Source organism: Schistocerca americana, chromosome 2 (genome assembly GCF_021461395.2).
Source record: "Schistocerca americana isolate TAMUIC-IGC-003095 chromosome 2, iqSchAmer2.1, whole genome shotgun sequence".
Taxonomy (NCBI): Eukaryota; Metazoa; Arthropoda; class Insecta; order Orthoptera; family Acrididae; genus Schistocerca; species Schistocerca americana.
In genome coordinates, this window is record NC_060120.1 from 209,160,815 (window position 1) to 209,183,639 (window position 22,825).

Genomic DNA, 22,825 nt, shown 5'->3' on the forward strand with positions numbered 1-22,825 from the left:
GCACTGGCCACGATCCAGTCAACTAGGTCGCAGGGTGCCTACGCAGCACGGGGTACAGCGACTGCTGGTTTTGGCAGCGTGGCTGCTTACACAACTAACGAGCGAACTCCACCTGCAAATGCGTCACGCTAGCTGATTTCACTTTCTGTCTCGCGCTTCATGCTGCTGCCGTGCTGTCGACGGTTGGGCGAAAAAGTACAACAGCTGAACACAATAAGTCTGCAAACAACACAGCTCAAGGCGGGGCAAAACACACAAACGGAAAACTTTCTTACCCTTGACCCTCTGGAAAGTGATCAGTTACCCAACAAAACCTACAACGTGTTGTGAAAAACACTGGTGATTTCAACGCACGGTTTGAACAGTAACCCTTTTCCCATCGCATCTGCGCACTTACTGGGAGCGGACGGCGATCAAGAAGTATTATCACATCATCCCCCCTTCCTTAAAATACTAACAGATCAAGGCAAAATGAAGCGCTGATTACTTTAAATCTACAAATATAAGAACGAAGTCTTTCCCGATGACTTCTATGCATTTGTAGAACTCATCCCCTTCAATTCGGCGCACTGTCAGACGACCGAAAACAAATTTTTAATTGAAATTTCGTTACGAAAGTTATTACAGAAAAGACTTATAGAACAGAGAATACAATCCGGCCGGGGTTGCCGAGCGGTTCTAGGCGCTACAGTCTGGAACCGCGCGACCGCGACCGCTACGGTCGCAGGTTCGAATCCTGCCTCGGGCTTGGTTGTGGGTGATGTCCTTAGGTTAGTTAGGTTAAAGTAGTTCTAAGTTCTAGGGGACTGATGACCTCAGAAGTTAAGTCCCAAAGTGCTCAGAGCCATTTTGAACAGAGGATACAGATTGATGCTGAAACCAGCGTACTTCTTGTGCGTTCTCAATTACGTGCAGTGGAAATTATTTTTCACGGAGGCGCTAGAGGGGCGAAGAAGTTTCTTACATTGTTTCCAGACATCTTATCGCCACAAGGAAAATTACATTAACATAAAAAAGCGAAGATATTTAAACGGAAGTTATGGCTTGTGCACAATACCGTTTTACTACGCAGGGTCCTACTGCAAGAAGTAAGGCATATTAAAGTGTTTAACAGCATACTAAACAGAACATATCCTCTAGCATAAGCGTCCGCAAAAGAGAGGGGCGGGGGTGACGGGTGGAGAAAGTGAGGACATTTGCCCCCTCCTGAAATCTGGGCGTAGATTTTATATGTATCACGAAATTCTCGCTTATTGTCTGTAATTATAGAAAATCGCAGATTTGGTATTGGCGAGCGCTACAAGAAATGCTTGGATTTTTTGAAAACTATTTCTGTTTCTTCGGTTTCATGAGTGTTAATTTGGCATTGTTCTTGACTGCTTTTGTTGCTATTCAGCAAGGGTTTACTCAACCATTCAGACATCTTTCTGTTTCAGATTTTTTAAATTTTCAGTGAAAACTTAACACCATTGGTTTATGAAGAAATATTTGCTATGAAAATCTCGTTGAATACTCTGAATCTGACCTTTATGAAGATGAAATTTCAGATCGTTGGATCAAAAATGGTGGCATTCATATTCATATTAATACTATAAAAATAAGTAACAATGAAATAAGCTAACCATTTATGCACCATAGTAGTCTACCTATAAACACAGAGTGAATGTTTATCAGTCGTTTGAGATTCAATGGGTTTTGTGCAATTCCTGTCAAATTTAGTTTTTGGGATACTAAGTTCTCAAACTCACAGAACAAGTTATAAAAAAATAGCCGTGTTACTATTTTCTCCCTTCTTGGGTGAATTTCTGCGGACACTCACGTCCTCCACATAAGTAGTATGACTGGAAGATTATCTGAAATCTTTCGACGTGAATACAAGTCCTATGTACAGATATCTGCTGCACTTCTTTCTCAAAAACCTAAAAACTAGCTTAGACAGCTCGTAAATAGTTGAATATGATACTGTAGATGAATGACGAGGCCAGATTAACTTGTCGCTGATATATGGGAAAATAAAGATTTTTCTGAAATACATTTAACCATAAAGAAATGAAGTAATGATGAACATGTACTTCACGAACATCCGGTACAGTACTTTTGGATTCCACCCGCCTGCTCTCTTTCGGTAGGAAGTCCCGAATGAACTTGTTAAAGAAAGAACGCGATAGACTGACCACGACGATCACAAGCAGGAGACTATTAAATGTCCGTCGCTATTGCTGATACGTGTGAAGCAAGGGACTTAGGAAAGAAAGCAGAATATGATAACATTATTTTGAGTAACTGCCCTTTCACAAATTTTGGTATTACGGTAAAGTGACAGGTGTTGTGCGTTATGAGTAGAATTTAAATGTTTGCAACTTAGAGCGGAAAAGTTCAGATGTGTGTGTATTCCTAAGGGACCAAACTTCTGAAAGCAGTCCGTGTCATGGCGCCTCAAAGCAGGCGGCCACTCCGCGCAGTAAGGGTGGCACTTACACATTGGTTATGTGTGCTTCAACTAAGTGGAATACGCAACTTTCTAGCGATAGTGAGAGCAGTTCGTTCCAAGCGTCTAGATGGCAGTTTTACACAAATTGCCCCTTTTTTTTAGGGCAGGTAAATAAACACGTTCCCCAGGAGAGATACCGATTTACAATAACACAGTACATCGACACGGTGCCCTTCTCAGACAGTAATTCCTAAACCACTCCATTTGTGAGAACAGTTTTATTTACACTGTAGACTATGATGAAACTGTGATTATTATTGTTCAAAACTGGCCACAAGTGCACTCTCCCACGATCTAATCCTATACAGGATGGAGACGAGAGCAGTTTGATTACCGCCAGCCTGGAGCATTTAAAAAGTCGTTCTTCCAACGCGCCGCATATGAATGGAACGGGAAGAAGACCTAATAACTGGTGCAGTGGGGAGTAACCTCTGCCATGCACTACACAGTGGTTTGCGGAGTATGGATGTAGATGTAGTAGACGAGACATGACAATGCAAACAGGACTTACGTCACTGTCATTACACTTATCATTATTTATAATTGGAATACGGAAATAATTCACTCAGAAATAGGACATAAACATCACAAAGGTTAACGTTTTTAAAGAATGTTCTGGCAGAATGTAAGTAGTTGAGCTGTAACGGAGACCACTCACCGAAAACCAAACGCGTTGAGATGTTGACGGCACACATAGAAAAGAAAGCAAACTTGCTAGCTTTCGCAGTAATGGTTTTCCGAGCTAGAGTACACACACACACACACACACACACACACACACACAAACAGAGGTTAAAAAATGATATCTCCGAAAGCAAGCAAGTTTGCTTTCTTATTTGTGTGCGCCTGTCGACGATTCAACGCTTCTGCTTTTCGGTGTGTGGTCTCCTTTACTCCTAAAGAATTTACAAAAGTTGTTTCCCGCTTTTAAAAGCAGTAATCTCATTTAACTTTCTTGTCATGTGAGCTCCATCTACAAACTTCGAAATTCGGAAGTGAGTTCTCCGACTCCCATGTTGTCTACACGACTCGGAAGCTTCTTGGTGGCCGTAGTAGGATCTAGTCAAAAATATTAAAAAATTAAATGAAATATATCTATACTTTTAAGTAAATAAATGAATTTGATCAACTAAAGCTCTCTTGATTCTGTCAGACCCCTTTCCTTTCTTGGCTCTGGGAGAGCGGCAATGGGAAGACGTCCCCTGCCTTCTTTGCCCCCGACCCTTCTCTCGGGTCAAAAAAGTGGCTAGGACAGCTGGTTTTCCCCAGCAGGCCCGAGTTCGATTCCCGACATGGGAATGAATTTTAATTTCCTGTAAATGACCACACACACATTTCGTCTTCCGATAATACTTACATGTCAATCCGGCATTATCAAACTGCATATAAGTGTCAAAGTCACCGTAAGAGCACATGTTACTAGCGAGTTATAGTTTGAATGCTTTAAGACCGATAAATCTGCCACAACAGATGGTTTACTGGTTAGAATCCCGAGCTATCGAACTCGTTTTAATTGATCATCACGTAAATCAAATCGTCTGAAACTTTCCTACTAACGTGATTATTCATTCAAGACATGGCTGTTAGCTATACTATCTACGATTGCTTCCAGCGTATTACCAACAACACAGACATAAAACTGCACATTTTCAGAGCAGTAAAGGGAGCCAGTGAGATGTGAATAAAAATAAGTTTCGGATTTCGGCAGTTGAATGCTCACGGGGCTTAGTCACCAGACATGTGGTGGATTGCGCCAAATTTGAACTCTGCAACAAATAAAGTTTCATTTCGAGAACAAGTTAGAGGTAAGGAAAACATTTTTAATTGTTCCAACGTTCAAAAGAAAAAAGTGATCAATGTTTCATGTCTATCAAAACATTAAACAAACGAACCTTGGAATGCAGTTTGAAAGGACTAGTTTACCTTACAACGCCATGATTCAACACGCCTTCGAAAATTTGGTTTCGATGGAACTCAAGCAGAAAACAGTAAACAGAAAAGCTCATCATGCGAATGAGAAGTAATTCTCTGTGAAACACCGTAAAAATTTCCAGGAAAATGTCTTGAGTCAAATTGCGAAGCCCCATTAGCGTGGTATTCACGGTGTACGTACGAGAAACAAACACTGGAAATAACACCCCGTGATATTAAACAGTTTTACGCCAGACCTCGTACGTGCTATGCTTCTTACCCTGCCTCGCATATCAGGAAAGGAGCCGTAAAAAAAAACAGCGACGCGTGAGTCAAACAGCGTTTGTTTTTCACGCCACTATTTGTGCAGAATTCCGAGTAGGCGCACCCTCACTCAGTTGCATTGTGAGCAGAGTTGGTTCATGACTGTGACTCACGCACGCGCTATTCAGCAACGCGGAAGCGACCGGCAATTGTCATAAAGAGAAGCGCCGCTTTATGCGTCACCACACACGTATAGATATAGCGAAGCGATTTCATAAATTCATTGTAGTTGTATAGTTGACATATTGCCTCAAAACTCAACACTCATATAGAAAAACTCAAAAAATATTTGTATTGTTGCAGCCGAATTTCAGATTTGTCACGAGAGCGCAGCAGTGACCAGTTTGGCAAGATGGCGACAGGCGCAGAGAAAGCGTACGTTGTGCTTGAAACGCATTCCCATCAGTCTGGCGCTAACAGTGCATCGACGCTTAAGAGCAAAGTTCGACAAGATCCACACACTGCCAACTCTATTCGGCGATAGCATGCAGAGCTTAAAGTTCAAGATGCCTGGTAAGGAGAAATCAACGGGTCGGCCTGCAGTGAGTGAACAAACGGTTGACCGCGGGTGGGGGCGAATTTCGCACGCAGTCCACAAAAGTCAATGAACAGGGCAAGCAGAGAGCTTAACATGCCACAAACTAACGGTTGACCGCGGGTGGGTGCGAGTTTCGCACGTAGTCCACAGAAGTCGATGAACAGAGCAAGCAGAGAGCTTAACATAAACTGACTTTTTGCAAGGACTTCAGGAAACGACTGAAGCCGAAGCCCTGCTGCTTACAATTATAGCTACAAGTCCTGGCTCCCGATGATAAAATCAGACAGCCGGCCGGTGTGGCCGAGCGGTTCTAGGCGCTTCAGTTCGGGACCGCAGGTTCGAATCCTGCCTCGGGCATGGATGTGTGTGATGTCCTTAGGTTCGTTAGGTTTAAGTAGTTCTAAGTTCTAGGGGACTGATGACCTCAGATGTTAAGTTCCATAGTGCTCATAGCCAATTGAACCAAAGTCAGACACTTTGAATTTTCAACACAATTGCAACAGCTTATGGAAGAGGAGATGGGTTTCGTGAGAAACACATATTCGGTGATGAAGCAACAATTTTTTTCTGAATGATACAGTGAACAGGCACAATGTGCAAATCTGTGGACAGAGAATCCCCACGCTACCGTGCAGCACATTCGAAATTCACCAAAAATTATGCGTTAAAGTTGACAACCCCTTTTTATTCAGTGAAATGACCGTGTATCTGGACATGCTGGAAAATTGGCTAGTGCCACAACTGGAGACCCACCGTGTGGATTTCATTTACCAACAGTATAGAGATCCACCCCACTTCTATCATAATGTTCGTGAATTCTCAAACAGGAAATTGGAAACCGCTGGGAGCTGATGAGCAGTGGTCTTTTGTGTAGGGTTATGTGAAAGATTCAGTGTTTACACCTCCTCTACCAACAAACGTACCAGAACTGCGAGCTTATAGTTTTGAACAGATTGATACGGACATGCTGCGCCGAACGTGGGAAGAACCTGATATCTGCAGAAATATTGTGCGCCACATATTGAGCACTTCTAATATGTCAAATACAACTTTTAGAGTTTTTCTATGGGTGTTCAAAGCTGTGTGATAATATGTCATATAATGTAGCTACAGTAAATGTGTGAAATCGCTTCAGTCATTTAAAAAAAGCAATAACCATGTACTAAAGCGACCTTTATGTGCAGGGTACCTTTAGAGACGCTAAGAGGCTGCAAGACTGCTACACAGCAGAGAATGTACGTTACTGAAAAGATTCAAGGCGGTGTGGCAATGTGCGCAGAACCGAGATTTTTTGCAGTTCCGCAATTTGTTCGTCATGTTCAATAATGGCATATTGGGCTGTAACTTTATGTGAAAACTATGATCAGAAAACTAATCATAATTTTCGCAAAGAACCAGAAACATGTGAACATTTGGTTCTGCACTGCAGAAGTTGTGATGTTCATCGTTAAAAACACTACTATCCTTAGCACACCTATTGAAAAGGACGGTTATTTACGTGATCTCCAGTCCGCATTACTGAAACTGACACAAAAGATCTTACAGCAGACTGTAATGCACCATATTAACGCCACGTAGTCACTTCGGTTGCTGTTCCACCCTGCAGCCAACAGATATTTAAAAAAAAAAAAAAAAAAGATACAAGGGAAACTCTTGAAACACGTACATGTGCGCTTAACACTCTCTTCAGTGTCACCGAAAAAGAAAAATTATAGAAATAAAAATGAATTTTTAAAGCACCATGTTTTTAAATCGGGCTACGAACTATAAAATAATTTCTCCTAGCGCCGTACAGGTATTCCTCAAAATTCGTGATTGTGAATTTTTAATAGCTATGAAAAACTTGTAAGAACTGAAACGTAAAACGTGGAGCACATGCAATAGACAACAATAGTACGTAGGTGAACTACTCGTGCACCATTAATGAAGGCAAGCCAATCTTGATTCCATACAAGAATTTTGCAAGCTACGTATTTCGTATATGAACTGCAGTTTTCCAGTATCTTTCCAATAAATCGAAGCTTTCCATTAGCTTTAACTGAATTACAACTCAGCTTACGTAATCGGCCCGCAGGCATCTGTATGATCTGACAACTAGGGATGCGCTTCATTAAGCGAATAGCCTAATCCAGGGCCGGCCAGAAATTCTGCACGCGTGCGGTGCTCCTGCACATGTGCAACTTCCGGGTCACAGCGTGCACGCCGCAGCCGTCAGCGTTCATGTAGTGCGTGTTTCTACGCACAGATGTCGCTTTATCCACTTGTTGGGATACTCTGTACCGGCGAATTCTAGTGCTCTTTCCACAGCTCGCAAGCCAACAATAGGAAGGTATTTCGCGTATTAAACATTTAAAATACTGTCACAGTCTGCTCATTGAGACGTCTACTTTTATGTTAACAGTTTAACAGAGTAAGACAAGCAATACAGTTAACAACCGTGGGTTTTTATTAAGGCAGCTTGACTGACGGCACTTAAATACGCGTAATGTTTTTGATCTAGTATTTAAGAAAGGGAGCACTCAGCGACTTCCAACGAACCTTATGATTTCAAATAACATTAAACTAATGCAAGGTTTCCTATAGCTAATTCTCGGTGCCCTCAGTTATACGCACATAATTTGTCTCACTGACCTCTGAACAGAATGATAACCGCAGACCTCTCTATGATCACCTGTTATTTCAATACCATTGTTGCTATATCTTTCATCAGTTCCGTCTGAAATCTGCATAATAACCGACAATTAGATGAATGTTCTGTTTTATCGACTTCAGCTGAGCGTAGCCCTTCACACATTTGTAAAAACCCCTAAATGCAAGTATACATTGGAACAATCGGTTTAATGACCAATTTTCCTGATAATAATGTAACATGAAGCAGAATGAGGCAATAATGCACAATTAGTAAACAATAATTTTTAATTATGAAAGGAATAAATCCAAACACGTTTCCCACTGGTCATGAGAAATGATATAGTTAAAATCGGGCGCAAAAGCACGGCTCATTGACAAACGCAAGCAGTTGCGAAGATTTTCATCACTTATGCTTGATCGAAACCTTGATTTATTCATTTTCATCACCGAGAAAAATCTTTCACAAACAAGCTCTTGCGTGTACCATATAAACAGGGAAGTGGAGCCGCCGCCGTTCATTTAGGACACATGTCTAATAACAGATGTCGCTGTCGCACACGTGCGCACATGAGCAGCACTTCCGCACGTCTGCACACTGTGCAGCGTTTGGCCGGCCCTGGCCTAATCATTTCCTAAAGTGCACAACCTTGATAAGTGCAGACGAAATACGAAGCGAAACTGCTGGTATGATTGAAACTGGCGAGAAATGCGGACCGTGGAAAACCATTAACAATTAGACTGCCTTGCAGAACGAGACTACGGGATCGACAACCCACTAACTATAGAAAACGGGTGTGGTACATCAGAAAGTTAAATGAAGACAAATCTGAACCACAGACTTTTGGCAGCGCTGGGCGTCAAGTTTGCAGTGATATAGAAACTGATGCGACATATATTGTCCCTGGTGTCCATTTTCAGCTTATTTTACACGTGATGGGAGAGTGTCACATGCCAGCATGTAAATCAGCCGCCAATCACCTCGCGGTCGGTTCAGTAACCTCAATGATCGATTGATTGTGCCGAGTGTGGAGTTCTAAAACAGTGCTGACGGCTGGGCATGCATCTGCTAGCATCAGAAGTTAGACATTTCTCGCCACTTCTGAAAAAAAAGGTTATTGTGTTCTTGCAATATCTGAAAAAAGAAATGGTCTACACTATGCCTAAATACAGTAAAGAGGCGATGTGATTTGTACTGCCATCTAAATATTATTTAATATACTATTTTATTTGCTCGGTAAACAAATGTACTGAAATGTCTGGACACTTCCTATTCTTCCAGTTCTGTGCAGTGTGGAAAGTTTACCATACGACTTTCTGCTACGATTCTTCTCTTCGTCAATAAATTCTATTACTATTGTAAATTCCTCTTTTTAATTCTGTTACTATGATCAGACTTTTGTCAAATGGGCGTTGCGTGATGACCTCACTGTCTTGGTGGCGTGTCAGACTGCGAAACAATTTTGGTGCAGACGTATAAACGCAAACGGCCACTCGTGACAAGCGCGTCTCAGTACAGGAACAATACGGCCCCCGTCAAAGGGGCTTGTAAGTCCACTTTTATCAACTGGAGACGTACGTCTACCGATTACGACTATCCAGCCAAACATGATTCAGTAGCGACGCGAGCTGATTAAACAACGGCGCAGTGTTGTCTAAATTTATTTTTTTTTCGTACTACAGAAAGCTCAGTGGAAAATCTCACGAATGCCAGAGTTCCAGCACGTGCCAGGCGCGACCAGAAGTTTCCTTAGCGCGGCCGCCAGATGGCAGGCAGGTGCTCTAAGGCCGCCCGGTCAGCGTCGCCGTATACCCTGCAGATTCACCCCGGCGAACTTCGGTGAGCCTACCGCACGTGTCCTTGGTAGCATCGCGTCCCATACATCGACGTAATATCGCTTCTGGCAAACCGGTTTGGATTCACAGCGACCTTTCGATGCAAGTAGCTGACTCCAGATAGCGTATTGACCGCCAAGCGATAATTTTACTCGCATCTGACAATACCTGAATTATTGAGAGTCAGCAACTTAACTGCTTAAAGTAATGACTGACTTAAAGATTACTCACAATCCTTTGTTTTTGAAGCGGTAGCAGCGACTGCGTTTGTAGATTTCAAGATGGGGATTCATGTCCTATTATGCAAACAAGTATTCATTTTTATGTCCAAACCTGTTTAAGCATATCAGAACTGGTTACCGGCACTTTTATTCAGTTCTTATTATTGTGAATCTCGGGTGCTAGAACCATTTTTTGATTGCAGTACAGGGTGTCCCAGGAGGAGAGGTCAATATTCAGCGATACGACAGGAACGATCTTTTGAAGCAAAAAAGGATGGTAAGCATGGAAGAGGTGATACCATGGATCAAAGCAAGAGAAAATGTCCAATGAACATGAGCTGTAAAGTGTATTTCTTAAGAGCTTTGAGCACTTGTTCATCTTCACTAATGTGAAACATCTCTTTTGCTGAAAAAGTGTCCACTTAACGTATGCATTTTAGAGCTCATGTTTACTAGACAATTTTTTCCTGTTTTGGGCCATACTACCACCTCCCAAAATATGGAAAGCAAAGAGCTTGCAGTAGAAGAGATTTGTTTGACAGTATAGAAGCTGAAAAAGTGCCCAATGCTCTTGAGGCGTGCGTTTTAGAGTCCAAGTTTAAGTAGATTTTTTTTCCTTCGAGTTATTGTTCCTGTCATATCCCTAAATACTGTCCATTCCTCTTGGGACGCCCTGTATAGCTTGGCATAGTAAGGTCTTGTAGGAATACTCACGGAACCCTGGTAATTTTCTTTTTTAAGGACCACATTTGCACGTTGCAACTTCGAAGCTCACAATACTTTTTTTGATTTTTTTGCTGCAGTGTGCTTGGGTTTCGGTGGAAACAGCTGAATAGCAACATGGACCAAACACACAGCAAAAACAACTTATTTTGTGTAAGTTTGACGTTATTACATGCAAGTATGGCCGTTCAAAAACATTTACTGGATTTCTGCGTGTGTATTCCTACAACAGATGAGTAAGCAGTTGAGAAAACGTAAAACAAAGTAACTATCGCGAGCTATATAATTCAATAATGGTACTACAAGACCTAGCACTCTACATAAGAAGACCTGAATAAAAGAACACAATGTTGATGGCACAAATGTGCTGAAATTTGTTTGGATATAAAAATGAAAAGCTGGCTGCATATTGTGCAGAACTGAATTTCCATAATTCAACATTACTATCCTCAACAAATTACATTATTGTATGGCATTAGTGGCCGGGAGGCCCGACGTTATGTTGATCGAAGTCAAAAACAGTGAGACACCACCAGTCCGAAGAGTACCGCATCTCCTGCACAAAAGAACATTATTTGGTGCGTGTAATCGCCTTTGCTTTCCTCCTACCACAGAAATAGGTCACTTGGACAGTTCGTGGTGACCGAAGTTCAGAACAACGTAACATACATTACTGGCCATTAAAATTGCTACGCCACGAAGATGACGTGCTACAGACGCGAAATTCAACCGACAGGAAGAAGATGCTGTGATATGCAAATGATTAACTTTTCTGAGCATTCACACAAGGTTGGCGCCGGTGGCGTCACCTACAACGTGCTAACATGAGGAAAGTTTCCAACCGATTTCTCATACACAAACAGCAGTTGACCGGCGTTGCCTGGTGAAACGTTGTTGTGATGATGCCTCGTGTAAGGAGGAGAAATGCGTACCATCACCTGTCCCACTTTTATAAAGGTAGGATTGTAGCCTGTCGCCATTGCGGTTTATCGTATCGCGACATTGCTGCTCGCGTTGGTCGAGATACAATGACTGTTAGCAGAATATGGAATCGGTGGGTTCAGAAGGATAATATGGAACGCCAGGCTGGATCCCAACGGCCTCGCATCACTAGCAGTCGAGATGACAGGCATCTTATCCGCATGGCTGTAACGGATCGTGCAGCCACGTCTCGATTCCTGAGTCAACAGATGGGGACGTTTGCAAGACAACAACTATGAGTTTGCAGCAGCATGGACTATCAGCTCGGAGACCATGGCTGCGGTTACCCTTGACGCTGCATCACAGACGGAACGCCTGCGATGGTGTACTCAACGACGAACCTGGGTGCACGAATGGCAAAACGTCATTTTTTCGGATGAATCCAGATTCTGTTTACAGCATCATGATGGTCGCATCCGTGTTTGGCGACATCGCGGTGAACGCACATTGGAAGCGTGTATTCGTCATCGCCATACTGGCGTATCACCCGGCGTGATGGTATGGGTTGCCACTGGTTACATGTCTCGTTCATCCGTTGTTCGCACTGACGGCACTTTGAACAGTGGACGTTACATTTCAGATGTGTTACGACCCGTGGCTCTACCCTTCATTCGATCCCTGCGAAACCCTACATTACAGCAGGATAATGCACGACCGCATGTTGCAGGTCCTGTACGGGCCTATCTGGATACACAAAATGTTCGACTGCTGCCCTGGCCAGCACATTCTCCAGATCTCTCACCAATTGAAAACCTCTGCTCAATGGTGGCCGAGCAACTGGCTCCTCACAATACGCCAGTCAGTACTCTTGATGAAGGGTGGCATCATGTGGAAGCTGCATGGGCAGCTGTACCTGTACACGCCATCCAAGCTCTCTTTGACTCAATGCCCAGGCGCATCAAGGCCGTTATTCCGGCCAGAGGTCGTTGTTCTGGGTACTGATTTCTCCGGATCTATGCACCCAAATTGCGTGAAAATGTAATTACATGTCAGTTCTAGTATAATATATTTGTCCAGTGAATACCCGTTTATCATCTGCATTTCTTCTTGGTGTAGCAATTTTCATGGCCAGTAGTGTAGTATGACATACGTTTAGTGTTAGTGAACGGCGATTAGCCAGTGCGTGCAGGGAAGGCTTAGCGTGAATGCGTTAAATCAATTCAATGGTCATGTGCTAATTACGGTCACACATTACAATGCCGATACTCAACAATCTCCAGTGGGAATATGTCACAAGTAAGGAGCTGCTGCTTCTTGAAAAGCCTTAGCCACAAAATTCCAAAGGCCCACTTAACAATTATTCAAGAAACGTGTCACTTCGCGCAACATACGGCCACAAAGCAAAAATCAGAGAAATTCTTGCATATACTTGGGGATATCGACAACCGGTCTTTCGCGCATCACCTGCAAATGGTATGTAAAGGTGGAGAAATGTATCTTATTCAGTCTGGACGGTGGACAGTGCTACTGTTTAAAAACAGTGGTTGATTTGGTCTCAAACTGCAACCAGTCTTTTGAAATGAGATATTGTTCCACAACAATAAATTGTGCTACACCATGTGACCTGAGCCCCACACGTATGGTAGCTTGCATAGAACTGACAGGACGTACATGTTTCCACTGAAATGCTGAGCGCTTTCAATGAGACCTTATCAGGCGTTTGGCACTCACAATTATATTTCCTCAACCTATTTAAGGGCGCTATACAACAATGCATGGGTCAAGCTTCAGCTTTACTTTTAGAGCATATGTAATAGTTCTGTATTCTGTGCACCTGATAATGAGGGCAAATCTTGAAACGCATTGGGTTTTTACAAGGGTCGCTCAATAAATATCGAGGAGGTGGCGCAGTAGTTAGCACACTGGACTCGCATTCGAGAGGCCGACGGTTCATCAAATCCGCGTTCGGTCATCCAGATTTAGATTTTCCGTAATTTTCCTAAGTGGCTTCCGGCGAATGCCGGGATGGTTCGTTTGAAAGGACATAACCAGACTTCTTTCCCCATCCCTGGTATGTTCCGTCCTTGTACTATGTCCCTAAAGACGTCATCTTCTCTTGAATAAATAATGCCCTGTTTTAAACAGATAAATGGCAGTGTCCTTTTAGGTGCTCCAAATTTGACGTTTTTCTGGATGTGCAAAGTTCCGAACAATTCCGACAGACGGCAACGCTGACGCATGGCCTTGGAACCCGATGGAGACTATGTAGAAAAATAGTACATGTAAAAAAAAAATGTTGACTGATATTGTCATCAAATTCAAACTCTTAAGAATAAGTATGTTCTGAGAAAAAAATTGTGGGCCGTTATTTATTGAACTACTCTCCTATTGCCATAACGATATAGTAACGTAACAATTTAACTGAGGTATTTGTTCAAATTCGTAGAAATATTGCGTGCAAATGTCTATATTCAAATAGTCCAAGACCCTGATTTCAGCGAACACTCGTTGAACGAACAATTTGCAGGCACCTACGTATCACTCGCATATTAATCGCTACGACAAACTTGGATCAAACTTCAGCAACCAGTAGACAAGAATGTAAACAAGGAAGGACGATTGTTAATTCAATGTAACTTCGACTTCTAGGGCCCCTTGAGACGCGTGAAGATGTTGAAGGATCCGCCCACGGCCTTGGCGAAGGAAAGGTAGAGACTTGGAAGGAGAAAGAAAAGACAGTATAAACGTCTCTACCCACACAGCAGGTGCCCAAGTAGCTTTCCACTGCTCAGCGGAAACAATCCATCATACCATTCCCATCACGTAACACATGCATATTATGCAACTTACATAGCTCGCATTAAATATAATACAAATTTCAGCCTATCCTGCGAAAACAATGTAACGAAGCTGTCCATATGGCATGTTTTCTCTCTGCATATGGAAAATATGTACACAAATACTTTCGTGAATCGTGCAAAAAACTAACGCATCCCCTCCTTTTTTCCAAGAAGTAACCAAGATCGAAACCGGAGCAATACACAACTGTGGTCATATGATAACAGACACTCTGAATCAGAAGGGGTCGGACCGAACACACAGCTTTCAAGTTTCAATTAGCTGTTCGAGCATCATTGATCCCTCCCCCCTTTCTCCGCCCCCCCCCTCTCATTAGCAGTGAGAGCCCCATAGTCGACGGAACATTAAGCCTCTCTGATAACCAGGGATTTACAACACACACAAATCACATTTCCACTTTCGGAGATAATTTACGTACGGTAACTCATGTAGCAGCCGAGAGACACGCGCTCAGTCCATTCCGCAGAGAGCAACTGGTTTTCCCTGGGAGCTGACCTTGACTGCAGAAAAACGTCAAGTACTACGCTTCGCTGCATGTAAAATTTAACGACCTTCGCTTGCTGAGTTAGTCAAAACCTCAGGCATTCAAGCTGGACCATTACTTGCTTTATGAACGAAGCAGAAGAGATCACGTTTTATGCAGCTGTTACGATCCATTTCGGCAGAACTACGCCCTCGTCATATGTAGCATTAAATTACAGCAATTACAACAGCGAAGTGAAAGCAACACAATCAGAAATTACGCAATGGATTTTAGTCCAAATTTCCACAGCTAAAAAAAATCAATGGGAAACGGGGAATCATATTTACCAGCGTTGAGGTCTGGCTTTGCATAAATGAGGTTTATGATTCGAGCGAAAACTGAAATATTCACGAACAGCTTCTCCTAGCAATGTTTAAATAAAATGTCAAAAAATATCAAATGACACCATAAATCGGAACCTCTATGCTTCTTGATTATTACATGCTTAATAATAATAGAATACTGATCGATATTCGAATGTATTTCGCGCTTTCAAAAATACTGAAACAAAAGGTCAAATGTTTTGTGACATGAATGATGCCCAAACTTGTATATACAGCAACTGAGATGCCGTCAAATGTTTCTCGAATCGATCTCATTTCTTACCTTATGCTGAATCATTTGACAAAACTTTCGACTTTTTTTCAGTGTTTTTAATTCTCAAACGTGAAGATGGTCTACTTCGGCCGAAACCATTACCTAAAGCGTGATCCGGGCCGCTTTGCGTTAAAAAAAACAAAACAAGATCTGAGTCCTCTTGCGACATAATACGGCCTTTCTGTAAACACTTATCTGTTAAGAGTGTACAGTATTACACTAAGACATGATCACACAATCTTGGTACTGAGCGAAGCGAGCAGAAGACCTCCATCTACAAATAGTTAGGATACATGGAAACTGCACTACGTAACTAGCATTATTGCGAGGCATTCTTCCCGCGCTCCAGAACAATTACCGTAAGTCTGATTCTGATTCGAACACATGAGTGCTTTATTAGGCATACTATTATTCGCTGTGATATGCAAGAAGAAACCCAAATATGTGGTACAACGGGAAATAAGCTCTGCCATAAACTTCATAATGGTTTGTATAGTAAGGCTGTAGATGGAAAGATTGTTACTCAAAATGTGCAAGGAACACGGCCCAGGAATACTAGCTAAAAAGAATTACAGAACATCTGAGTTTTACACGACATTCACTGGACAAACCATGCCCATCTCCGCGTATACCGTAGATCAAAATTTTAATTAAATACTCTCATCTTTTCCCGAGAAATCAAAGGACATCTTGCACGATGCAGCTTTGTGGGTGAACCGGAGCAGAGTAATTTCCGTGCGCACGAAACGGATAATGGCCGGACTGTTATTTCATTTGGGGCCACTCGTGCACAGAATGCAATGACGCAGAAGATAAGTATTTTCTGAAGAGGCTGTGTCCCCACATTATGAAACCATTGATACGTTCGCGCCCAGCTAATGGCATGCTGCTGGCGTGCTTCCGGTTCTCCGGACACACTCGTCAAACTTTCCAACGTTTCGACAGCACTAGCGGCCTACACTGCAGCCGCTGGGGAACAGTTCTTTGAAAGGAATGTCACACTTGCTGACGAATGAGTCGAAAGTCTTCTCAGCACATGTAGGCCGAAGGACTTGCAGAAAGCGTCATGACAGTTTGACGCTGATGCTAACAACTGCTGACTCTCACTTTTTTTGTTATGGGTCCAACGTAGTTTTCTGTTGATAGCTGTGGAACATCTCTCAGTAATCCAATCGAGATATCAAATGCAGGGGCCATGCAGGTCAACAACAGATCGAATGTGATTTATGACGAAGAAACTTAAGTTTCCGAAACGTATCGCAAGCAAACAGTTTGGAAATGAGATATTGGTGTTTAATTGATAACGCACAACGAAACGACTACATACTGACAGGAACACAAGAGGAATTCCAATGAAATAGATTTACTTACAAAATGGACAATAATCCCCAAAATATTTTATAGTTATAAGTTCAAATTTCACGATCTGCTGGACAGATCAAATACAAAACGAATATGTAATGAGCGTTACAGAAAACTTATCGTGTAGCCTAGAAAAAGCAGCATGTAAGAACAAATTTATGGAAAAGAGTACAAAGAAAACTTTTTTGACAAGTGAAACAACTACAGCCACATTGTTTTTTTCCTCGACCGTGCCTGTTTGCTAAAATTAACAAAAAGGCATTACAGTAACCGCTACGGTCACGATTTATTAGTATCTAGCTTGGACTTTCAATACCGAATAACACGCAGTGGCTTCTTAAAACATTAACGTTGACCGTTAACGAATTAACACGTTCTTTCACATGCGCTTGGCATACAGTGTCACAATCATGTAGTTGAAATGCGCGTACTGCCGCACTCGCTCGATCTTGAGATTAGAAAACTGTGAAACAACGAATAAATTGTAACTGGTAGCGGGTATTAACTAATTGTTAGAAGTGTTCAGGGCAAGGAAACACACTGTATTCACGAAAAGTTTTTTTTTTTTTTTTTTAATCAGACCGTGCCGCGGACATGCGAGTTAAAATGCTCTTTTAACAGGCAAATAGAGAAAATAAATACAATATGGACAGAATCAACTATGAGCTCGAAGACTATCGGTTCGGTTGCTCACATTAACCGGATTAACTTTCCAGATTTCGCGAAAGTACGAAGGCAAGGAGGTGCTGGTTTTTCTTGCTGGTTTCCCCCAATCTATTGTGGAAGGACAGATACCGAGCTGTTACGACGTGTCCTATACCGTAGAACCTACAGCACGAATGCGAGTTCACAATATAATAGCCCACAGTGAATGACGGAACTGCTACTTTTAAAGTGAGAAATACGGATACTACACAGATCCGAAAATGCTGATGCATTGTACCTGCTCTTACGACAACGCGGTTCGAACTGCTGTTGGTAAACCACAGAATGCGACGCGAAAGAACAGCTCTCGCTACGAGCGAGACTGCAGCTTATAAAACACGCACACTGTCCGCTTGCGAGGACGACCGAGTAGCGAAAGACGCACTGCGCGCCGTGACCTAGGTCACTGCGACCTACCTGTCGAGTTGCGTTCTGCGCAGACGGTGCGTCGCTGTGGGGTGGTGTTCTCTGCAGACGGTGCGTCGCTGCCAGAGGAGGGAACTGGACTAGCTGTCGCCGGCAGGAGGGCGCTGCTCATAGCCGCCGCGAGAGCTGCAGGACTTCCCAGCGCTTGCGTAACGTCCCCCACCACCTCAGTCCGACCAATCAGCGCGCGCGGAGAGGCCTGCGCTGAGTGCCGACTTCCCGGTCAGTGGCAACGGCTCATCGCGCCTCCTTGGCCCTTGGGGAACGCCCAGCCCGGAGCAGCCACGACGGAGGCCATCCGGCGTCTGATCTTCTTGAGCGAAGAAGGGGTTCCCGCCTACAGTAGACCTGCGAAGTTGCAATTCACCGGGAGAAAATTCGCACACCAAGTACATTTACCCAATTCATTATTGTGCAGATGTGTGTGAAGTGCGTGACAGACTGTGCCCCCAAACTCCCCGCGCCGGATCGAACTAGGGATGTTCATAAAATACCGATATTCTCCAAAATATATCGATATATACTGGCGTTATTTTCTTCGCCGATATGTCGAAATCGAAATTTCTTTCGCAATTTTCCATAAATATTGGAAGTTGTTCTCTTCCAATATTTATGGAAAATTGCGAAAAAAATATAATATAAAATTAAAATACCGGCACTCGATACTGCCATTTCGAAGTTGTTCTCTCTGCCGACCCCACATGTGGGAAAAGGCAGAGATGATGATGATGATTGGAAGTTGTTCTCTTGATATTGTAGTAGAACATAATTTTCTTGCACTGTTAAGGACTCGTACTAGTTTTTCAGCTTTCATCAGGTCCAGTCTTTCTCTTTGATTGTGTGAAGCAAGTATATATGGCACAAAGAAGAAACACGATTGCTCTGGCGGTTGGCGGTGTGAATGGGTAACATCATATTCGACGTGTAGAAATAGCACACCAGTTGCATTAAAAACAATTTTTAACGCCACTAGTGTGCTATTTCTTCATATCGGATTTCTTCAAAAACAGTTGCTGAAACTGATGAACAAAAGTCTAAATGACAAGATTAATTTTTGCGATGGACGGGGACATGTGAGGAGATACACTGAGGTAATCGGCGCTCTGTGCTACCAACAGAAACTGCAACGTTTAACTTCACCACGCAGTTTTGATACTACAGCTGCTAGGTCGCCGGCGTTTTCAGAAATGAAAAACAGGGTAGTCGGCGCAAAATGTTTCAGACAAATCCGATACGTGACGAAACCAAGCGACGGACCTATCGGACACCTATTGTGCCACTTACCTCCAGTTACCATTGTTAGCAAAGTGGATATCGCCATGCGTGAACGTGCATCGGTTTCCTTTCAATACTTGCTGTAAGGGGGACAAGCAGGCTGTTAGCTTGTTGATGTACCGAATATCTAATAGGAAATCAATACTTAAATGTAAAGCTCTACAACTGGCAGTGTATTTACAGTGTGCAGCCGATACTTTTTTTTTTTTTTTTTTTTTTTTACCAGTGGGTCTATATGTCTTCCGTCGATATATCGATGGTTATTTTCGGTATAACGAGGGCTCATAAATTAATTTTTTAAGTATCAGGTATTTTTAAAAATATCAACAATCCCAGAGCGAACACAGGCGAATGGGCATCCGCAAACAATTCACCAATGTTCACTACTATTCGCCTGTATCTGTTAACAAGCGTTTGCACCAGAGGAAACAGAAGGAAACACGAGATACCGCTACGTTATCGCTTTTTGGTCCTAATAATCGGGACGCAGCGTACTTAACCAAAGAGGGAAGGTTCATGAAATAGACCGAAAATGGTAGTTTTCAATCTATTTTTTATTTATTATAGTAGAGCTCATGGACAATAAGTTCCCAAAGTTTCAGTGGTGATGAATAGCATCTGCAATCCAATAAAACAGTTAAATGCATGACACGACCTTCCTGCCACACACACATTTTGAAGCAACACTTCAATACTAGCTCAGTGAACAATGATTCTGCGAATTATATTCAAAACCAGAGGCTTCCAATTTGTATCCCGGATGTTGTCAAGCCCACTTTTAGGTTTCTGGCCAAACCTGAAATTCTAAAAATGTGTGTTCACGCCAAAACGCAGAATACATATTGTTGTTGTGGTCTTGAGTCCAGAGATTGGTTTGATGCAGCTCTCCATGCTACTCTATCCTGTGCAAGCTTCTTCATCTCCCAGTACCTACCGCAACCTACATCCTTCTGAATCTGTTTAGTGTATTCACATTTTGGTCTCCCTCTACGATTTTTACCCTCCACGCTTCCCTCCAATACTAAATTGGTGATCCCTTGATGTCTCAGAATATGCCCTACCAACCGATCCCTCCTTCTAGTCAAGTTGTGCCACAAACTCCTCTTCTCTCCAACTCTATTCAATACCACCTCATTACTTATGTGATCTACCCATCTATCTTCAGCATTCTTCTGTATCACCACATTTCGAAAGCTTATATTCTCTTCTCGTCTAAACTATCTATCATCCACGTTTCACTTCCATACAAGGCTACACTCCATACAAATGCTTTCAGAAACAACTCCCTGACACTTAAATCTATACTCGATGTTAACAACGCTTTCCTTGCCATTGCCAGCCTACACTTTATATCCTCTCTACTTCGACCATCATCAGTTACTTTGCTCCCCTAACAGCAAAACTCATTTACTACTTTAAGCGTCTCATTTCCTAATCTAATTCCAACAGCACCACCCGATTTTATTCGCCTACATTCCATTATCCTCGTTTTGCTTTTGTTGGTGTTCATCTTATATCCTCCCTTCAAGACACTGTCCATTCCGTTCAGCTGTTCTTCCAGGCCCTTTGCTGTCTCTGACAGAATTACAATGTCATCGGCAAACCTCTAAGTTTTTGTTTCTTCTCCATGGATTTTATTTCCTACTCCGAAATTTTCTTTTGTTTCCTTTACTGGTTGCTCAATATACAGATTGAATAATATCAGGGATAGGCTACAACCCTGTCTTACTCCCTTCCCAACCATTGCTTTCCTTTCATGCCCCTCGACTCATATAACTGCCATCTGGTTTCCGTACAAATTGTAAATAGCCTTTCGTTCCCTGTATTTCACCCCTGCCACCTTCAGAATATGAATGAGAGTATTCCAGTCAACGTTGTCAAAAGCTTTCTCTAAGTCTACAAATGCTAGAAACGTAGGTTTGCCTTTCCTTTAATCTATTTTCTAAGATACGTCGTGGGGTCAGTATTGCCTCACGTGTTCCAACATTTCTACGGAATCCAAACCGATCTTCCCCGAGGTCGACTTCTACCAGTTTTTCCGTACGTCTGTAAAGAATTCGTGTTAGTGTTTTGCAGCCGTGGCTTATTGAACTGATAGTTGGATAATTTTCACACCTGTCAACACCTCCTTTGTTTAGGATTGGAATTATTATATTATTCTTGCAGTATGAGGGTATTTCGCCCATCTCATACACCTTGCTCACTAGATGGTAGAGTTTTGTGAGGCCTGGCTCTTCCAACGCTGTCAGTATTTCTAATGGAATGTTGTCTATTCCCGGGGCCTTGTTTCGATTTAGGTCTTTCAGTGCTCTGTCAAACTCTTCACGCAGTATCATATCTCCCATTTCATCTTCATCTACATTCTCTTCCATTTCTATAATATTGTCCTCAAGAACATCGCCCTTAAATAGACCCTCTATATACTCCTTCCACCTCTCTGCTTTCCCTTCTTTGCTTAGAACTGGGTTTCCATCTGAGCTCTTGACATTCATGCAAGTTCTTCTCTTTTCTCCAAAGGTCTCTAATTTTACTGTAGGCAGTATCTATCGTACCCCTAGTGATATGCGCCTCTACATCGTTACATTTGTCCACTAGCCATCCCTGCTTAGTCATTTTGCACTCTCTGTCGATCTCATTTTTGAGACGTTTGTATTCCTTTTCGCCTGCTTCATTTACTGCATTTTTATATTTTCTCCTTTTATCAATCAAATTTAAAAAAAAAAATGGTTCAAATGGCTCTGAGCACTATGGGACTTAATATCTATGGTCATCAGTCCCGTAGAACTTAGAACTACTTAAACCTAACGACATCACACAACATCCAGTCATCACGAGGCAGAGAAAATCCCTGACCCCGCCGGGAATCGAACCCGGGAACCTGGGCGCGGGAAGCGAGAACGCTACCGCACGACCACGAGCTGCAGACAATTAAATTTAGTATCTCTTCTGTTAACCAAGGATTTCTATTAGCCCTCGTCTTTTTACCTACTTGATCCTGTGCTACCTTCACTATTTCATCTCTCAAAGCTACCCATTCTTCTTCTACTGTATTTCTTCCCCTCATTCTTGTCAATGTTTCCCTAATACTTTCCCTGAAGCTCTCTACAACTTCTGGTTCTTTCAGTTTATCCAGGTCCCACCTCCTCAAATTCCCACATTTTAACATTTTCTTCAGTTTTAATCTACAGTTCATAACCAATAGATTGTGGTCAGAGTCCACATCTGCCCCTGGAAATGCCTTACAATTTAAAACCTGGCTCCTAAATCTCTGTCTTACCATTATATAATCTATCTGAGACCTTCCAGTATCTCCAGGCTTCTTCCATGTATACAACCTTCTTTTATGATTCTTGAACCAAGTGTTAGCTATGATTAAGAGTTATGCTCTGCGCAAAATTCTACCAGGCGGCTTCTTCTTTCATTCCTTAATCCCATTATATGTTTACCTATTACGTTTCTTTCTCTTCCCTTTCCTACTATTGAGT

At 42.5% G+C, this 22,825-nt stretch overlaps 1 protein-coding gene across 1 annotated transcript in view; it reads right to left on the minus strand.

Moving 5' to 3' along the window:
• Positions 1-18,181, minus strand: part of LOC124594850 (serine protease inhibitor 88Ea-like) — a 34,512-nt gene extending 16,331 nt beyond the window's left edge. The window contains exon 1 of the mRNA XM_047133309.1: positions 18,057-18,181. The gene's annotated coding sequence lies outside the window, so the exon portion shown is untranslated. The remainder of the gene's footprint in view (positions 1-18,056) is intronic.
• Between the last annotated feature and the right edge of the window lie 4,644 nt (positions 18,182-22,825).